The sequence below is a fragment of the Pan troglodytes genome, chromosome 12 (assembly GCF_028858775.2).
Source record: "Pan troglodytes isolate AG18354 chromosome 12, NHGRI_mPanTro3-v2.0_pri, whole genome shotgun sequence".
NCBI lineage: Eukaryota > Metazoa > Chordata > Mammalia > Primates > Hominidae > Pan > Pan troglodytes.
In genome coordinates this window covers 100,287,276-100,294,631 of record NC_072410.2, presented here as the reverse complement: position 1 = coordinate 100,294,631, position 7,356 = coordinate 100,287,276, and positions in this window count along the sequence as shown.

Genomic DNA, 7,356 nt, shown 5'->3' with positions numbered 1-7,356 from the left:
CAAACACACTCCTCTACTCCTTGGAGCTGCCATAATGACTCATACACAAGACAATTATAGAACAAAACAAGACAGAATAGAACCAAATGCCAAATGACCGACAACCAGTAGTATAGCTATAATTGCAAATGTATAGCACTTAATCTGGGAAAGAAACAAAGTAAGATTTGGATGGCTGGAATGTAGAAGAGACATTCCACATCTATAACCTAGTATGAAGGTGAGAAAAGCATCATTCTTTCATGTACAAATTCATCCATTCATTACAAGCTGCTATTACATGAGAACTATAATAATTCTGTTTGTGTGATGTGTCATTTTGTTTAATATCCCATATGCAGTTTGTTAATAGGTGTTATACACACAAAGTGTTTCTTTATCAAATACGTTTGGGAAGCAATGGGTAAACAAAATTAAACATGAGTATTTCAAAACTTCTCAGTATTCAGTGTTCTCCATTTTCTTTAAATGAGAAAAAACTTTGTTTTAAATTTCAAACTTAATAGATATTCAAAAAATTTAAAAAATCATACACTGCTGGACATGGTGGCTTAATCCTGTAATCCCAATATTTTGAGAGGCCAAAGCAGGAGGATCACTTGAGTCTAGGAATTTGAGACCAGCCTAGGCAACAGTGAGATCTCGCCTCTACAAAAAATAGAAAAATTAGCCAGGCATGGTAGTGCATTCCTGTAGTCCCAGCTACATGGGAAGCTGAGGTGGGAGGATCACTTGAGTCTGGAAGGTTGAGGCTGCAGTGAGCCATGATCATGTCATCCCACTCCAGCCTGTGCAACAAAGGGAGACCCTATTTCAAAAAAAACCTAAAAAACAAAAGAGCACAGCTTTCACTTAAGCAAAATAACCTATATATGAGAAGAGGGTAGAAAAAGTTTATGCTGTTAATGAAAATTTGATGTCCCCCTCCCATTAATTCCAAATTACAATAATGTAACACCAACACTTAGTGACACCTACTTACCTACTCTGCACCAGGCACTGTGGTACGGTACGTGCTGAACTTGCATTTTGTACACCTATCACCACAACTTTCTTTCTTTTTTTTTTTTTTTTAAGACTCGGAGTCTCACTCTGTCACCCAGGCTGGAGTGCAGTGGCACGATCTTGGCTCACTGCAACCTCCGCCTCCCTGGTTCAAGCAATTCTCCTGCCTCAGCCTCCTGAGTAGCTGGGACTCCAGGCACACACTGCCAGGCCCGGCTAATTTATTTTGTATTTTAGTAGAGAGAGGGTTTCACCATGTTCCCCAGGCTGGTCTTGAACTCCTGAGCTCAGGCAATCCACCAGCCTCAGCCTCCCAAAGTGCTAGGATTACAGGCGTGAGCCACCACGCCTGGCATCTCCACAACTTTCTAGATTACCTATTGCTATTCCTATTCACGGATGAGAAAACTAAGTCTCAGAGATATTAAGAATTTTGCAAAGGGTTGCACAGTTTGGCAATTTGGTAAATCATGTTTCCTATCATTCTTTCATTGTTTTGTGTATAAATCACAGGAATGAATATTCTAAGAGTAAGGATGAACATGGTCAAGAAGTTTAATACAAGTGGTAGTTGAACGCCTGTCGACAGACAAGTTCTATTAATGTTTATAGATAAAGAAGGTAAGGCATTGCTTTTGTCCCAACAGGAGACATGTGCAAGGACTAAGGAAGGTTGCTTCTCATTCACCTTTTCTCAGGGGGTTATGTAAGGACATGATTCAGAAAATGAAGAATTGCTGAAAAAAGAGAAAAACTCTGGATCCAAGAATAAGTAGACCCAGCAAGGTCAAACAATGAAAAGCATTCTTGTATTTACTTGTATATTACTACTCCGATTCTAAATCTGACTTTGGAATTCTAGCCCCAGCTTTGAAGTTGGTCGAGAATAGATTCTGCTCTTGTCTCTTCACCTTCTCCAATCTCTTCTTCCCCAAACTACATTTAATATTTTGTTGATAGTTATAGAATGAAGTCACCTTTTCTTACCCATCTCATAAGATATTGGTTCTCATAAATCCCAAGTAACTACTAGAAGCCCCAGTTGAAACTTGAGGTTGGAGCACAATGTAGGTTCTATAAAAACCTAGGGACCCCATTTATAACATAGTAGGGCTAAAGTTAGTGCTTCATGGGACAGAATGGAACACAGTTATTCAAATGCTCTTTGTTATCAGAATACCAGTACCTCTTATTCCAAATCAGCCCTGGCAAGCATGAATGAATAGTTGGTCCTCTGGCGGGCCTCAGCAACAAAACCTAACGGGAAATTTGCCTTCAGCCTGGAGTGGGCAGTCACAATCGCTGTGTAATTAGTGGTGACCAGCAGGAAGTTCAATTGTGTTTTTCACATGGTCTGAAGAAGCTGATTTGCCCTCATTCAACTAACCCAATAGGGAGTGTTGGACGTAAAAAATCAACTGATTCCCAAATCCCATTTTAATTATTTGTTGTAGGCCCCAGTGGCCAATTTCATCAGAGAGTTTGTTCCATTTGGGTGAGAATGCTTATTCAGAATACCATGGAGACTTATTTCCAGAGATGGCAAAAAAATGTGTGTTCCTGAAATGAAACCTTTCCATTATTTGCAGAAAATATAAAGGCACTGCTTCTATTAACTTTCCAGCTATCACTGATTTCATTTAAGCCAAAATATTAGATTTAGTCTATTCACAATACTGTAATCACAGCATAGTTATCGCTTTGAATTGCTGGTATTTCTACCTACTTCATTTTAGTACTTAATTTGTTTCTTTTTTTTAACATGTTATACCTCAGTATTTTAATTATACTCAGTTGAATGTATCTGAATGCTCTCAGCATGCTTCATTATTTATATTAGTGGAAAAGCACATAAAATCAAATTTCATGCTGACATTCTATAATTTGTACTTGCATATCTCTAAAATAGATTTCTATAGATACAGCAACTATTCACAGTGGCTCAAGATATGCTGTGATTTTAAAATTTAACTGAATTTTAATGTACTCCAAAAATAAAATTTATGAGTTTTCACTAGAAAATGTCTTATCTGATTATTCATATTCTACAATTATTAACTGCTCCTATTCTGCATTTGATTGAATTGTAAAAAGGTGAATTTCTTCTCTTCTTACCCCAGGCATTAAGCTGTAATTTCTGCACATTTTCAGTTTTCCATATCTAAATTGGAAATTATGTTAGATCTACTGAAATATCAAGTATAAATAAAATATAAACCTTTTTTTAAATAGAAATGGACATTACCATTTAATTTAGTCAGGAGCTGTATGGCCATGTCGCCTTTCTCACCGTAATTTTTTGTGTGTGTGGGTTACGTAGACATGCTTTATCAAAAAGTTGATTTAAACTCTTTCCTTTTTCATTTGGAATTAAGAGGCAGATGCCCCAGAAAGTATTATGAAAGCCTATGCTTTTATTTTTAGTACCTCTTCAGAGGACTCAGCTATGTTCTTGGGTTTGGCAAAATCATCTCTCCATCAGCTTGTCTCAGACTAGGATTCCCCAAATACATGCTTTGGTTTGGTCTTTAGGCTTATTCTCAACATTTAAAAGGCAGATAAATAGTAGAGAACACTGCCAAAATGTGTTTCTTCTTTGAATAATCAGAGGCACAGATGATATTAGTAGAAATTTCCTCTGTGATTAGAGTTTTCTCCACTGTGCCACACGTGATTGTGAGAGAAAGAAATGGTCCATGGAGTTGAGGGTAGAAGTAAGAATATAGCAAGCCCTTAAAGAACAAGCAAGCCAATGGAAGGCAGAATGAGCAATACAAGGGCTTTTCAGGTGGAGCCATTTCCTGAAGGAAGAGGAAAGCATATTGTGAATTTTAAAAAACAACACACACATAAGTAAAGTATTATAATGGGGCTTGCGATTAGTTAAAACAAAAAGCAAGTATGCACGAGTGATGAGAAATAAGATCTAGCACCTGAGAATAGAGGGGCCTTGCACAGGTGAAGATCCTGGCTGCATTTACTTAATCTGACAGGCAATGGGGAGCTCTTGAATATTTGTGTGCAGAATGCTGGAGGTTGTCCGGGTTGTGTTGCAGGAAAATGAATCTGGCAGTGTGTGTTGGATATTGGGTATATTACTGGAGGTTCAGTAAACAATTTGGAGGCTATTAGAGCAACCTGGGAAATAGCTGATTCAATTTAAGTCCAATATGGCGATTTAGTGAGTGCCTAAATTGAGAAGGGCACAGTGCTAGACAGTGGGTAGGCACAAGTAGTAAGACAGTCTTTGTGGCTCTTTGAAGTCATGGACCCATGATATACTTAGTAAGTGTTGGGAGAAGAAAGAAAGGAGATCTATCAGAAAGGAGGGAACAAGGGAAGAAGGAAACAGAAAAGGGAGGAAGAAAAGCAGGCAGAAAGGAAAGATGGGACTGAAGAAGGCTAGGAAATGATTTAACCATAGATGGAGAATAGCAAATAAAAAAATCTGTATAATTATCTGCTAATAACTATAAAAACTTTAAAGAATTACCCAATTTCATAACAAAAAATAAATGATTAAAGTTAATTCATTTGCCAGAGACTATTGGGGTATAGAAATATCTGGTTTCCTCTTCTTTCTGATGACACAAATATATGAGCAGAAAGGCTGTACATCACTTGCAGCATAGACCGTAGTGACCTCACACTCACCGTTCTCCATCCTCCTCTGCGTGCTAGCGTAGTGGAGTAGATCTGTTTCCTCCTTCCCTTGTTCGCTCCTTTCTGATAGATCTCCTTTCTTTCTTCTCCCAGCACTTACTAAGTATATCATACATCTGTGACCTCCAGCCTTCTGCACACAAATATTCGAAAGCTCCCCGTTGCCTGTCGACTTAAGTAGATACAGCCAGGATCTTCACCTGTGCAAGGCCTACAGGAGGACTAATCCACAAAATGAAAGGAAGGTGGAACTGGGAATGCCTGAGTGAAACAAAATCCTTCCATCCCAACATGCTGTATTAGATAGTGGCTTGAATGATGATTACATGTTTATTGTATTAAGCCATGTAAGTACGTTAGCCTACCCTTCCTGAAATGGAAAAATATGTTCAAGAACTACCAATCAAATAGATACTGACTTGATTGATATCATAAGCATGTTCTACCAATCATCTGAGAAAAAGATAATTGCAGATAATAAATGAAGAACCTAGGTTTTGGGAAAATATCCTGACTGATTTTAGAAGTTGTAAAAACTTGACAATGTGTGTGTGTGTTTATGAAACAACCTAATTTATTAACATAGATGTATGTAAATGTAACATATGTATAATTTTATAAATAAAAGTTCAGGGATTATAATCTATAATTGTGCAAAATTTATTCTGAGCAAGAAAGGACACAAAGTTAAAAAAGTCTAATACATTTTATTACTCTAAGTGGTAGACTAAGAACTACAATATTATCTTGAAGAACACTAAAGGGTGTTTGAAAAAAATTGAAATTCACTTGTAAACTTAAAAAAATGCTTTAAGTAAAATTAAAACAGAAAGTAATTAACATGAAAAATATATATATAACTGATATCAGCAACAAATATCGCAATAGAGGCCTTCATATATATTAAAGTCTGTTATAAGGATTGCTTCCTATCACTATTATTATTCTATAATGGTATGAATTTTCCAGGGGAGTGGAAAGAAAAATAACACAATAAAAAATTAAAACCAAATTTCAGTAATTTTAAATAATACGATTGCTGACCTATACAATGTGAGATAATCAACTGAAAAATAGTTGGTTTCACTATATGACATGTCAAGATATTAGTTGCTTAAACAATAATTTTAATACACCCTTCAGAAGCTTACTAAAGAACATTCACACACACACATATATGGGAAAATGAAGAGTCATACAAAGTTCTTATTTAAAGATAAAGACATGGTTTTACCTCTCCCCAAAAATTTTCTTATTAAGTTAAAATTTATTCAAAACTCTACTTAATTTAATATTGGGAGATAATAAAGTGATTAAAAATGTCATCAAGAAGAAAGAGGAAGAAACAATATCCAACATCATTTTTTAAAAGTAAAGTCTGTAGTATACCGAAATTTGTTTCAACATGTATTAAAATGCATTGTGGTGTTTTAGTATTGGAAGTAATATGGTAAAGAGCTATTTCAAATAGAAAACGGTGGGTTTTTCAATGATTATCATTGACACAAACAGCTGATTGTTTATAAAAAGAAATAAAATAACATCCCTACCTCACACTTTATTCACATGCAAACTTCTAGCTGGAGGGATATGTAAATGTAAAAATGAATGAATCAATTAATAAAAATGGATTACTAATATAAGAATGAGTATTTCTATAATATTTAGGGTGCAGAAAATAAGTAAAATAAGACATAACAGAGCAACACTTCTTAAAACTTCAAGTTTAAAAAATCATTTAAATGAAATTGAAAAATACTAAATGTATTTACAACACATATCAACTCAAGCAGTGATTATGTTAATACATTATTGTGTTATTATAAAGATCTATTGCTGTATGATAAGATAAACAACAAATCAAAAGAACTGAAAAGGTTAAAAAATAGAAACAGGCACTTTACAAAAGGCCTATGAACATGTAAAAACCGCACAAGTATAATCATAATGAAGTGAATGCGAATTACAACCAGAATACACTATTTTTCTCTATCAAGCTGGCAGAAACTATAAAAAGAGAACTGCCAGTGTTGTCAAGGGTTGGAGGAAAACAGAAATGCTTCCATAGTGCTGCAGGTGTATGAATTGGCACAACCTTCCTGAGCAGCCATATGCAAAGCATTTTAAAAAGGACTAAGAATATGCAGACTTCTGATTAGTAATTTTTCACTTCAGGTAACTAGCAGCACAGATATAAGTAATAATTTACAAACACTATCACATAGAGTTTTCCAACAACATTTTTTATAATAGCAACAATAAAAAAGAAAAAATCAGTTAAATCTTCAATGGTAACATCATGGTTGGCTAAATGTGTTCATAATATATATTTAGTTTTAAAGATATAGTTAACGTATATCATAAGATGGAGCAATCTCAATTTGTATCACAGACATAGGTAGATGCATAAATTTTTGCCTACACACACATACCACACACACATGATTACATGCACTAAACTGGAATCATAATGGAAGAAAATGATTCTGTGATCACTTCTGAGGAGTGGACTTAAAATTTTTTAAATTTCTTTGGCTTACATCTATTTTATACTTTTTCTAAGATGTGCCAAATAGAATTGCATTTAGGAAAACAAATATGTTATTTTAAGATACAAAGAAGCCCAGAAAAGATATTGTAAGAAAACAGTTATCATATTCTTCTTATACGGTAAAAATACCTGACTTG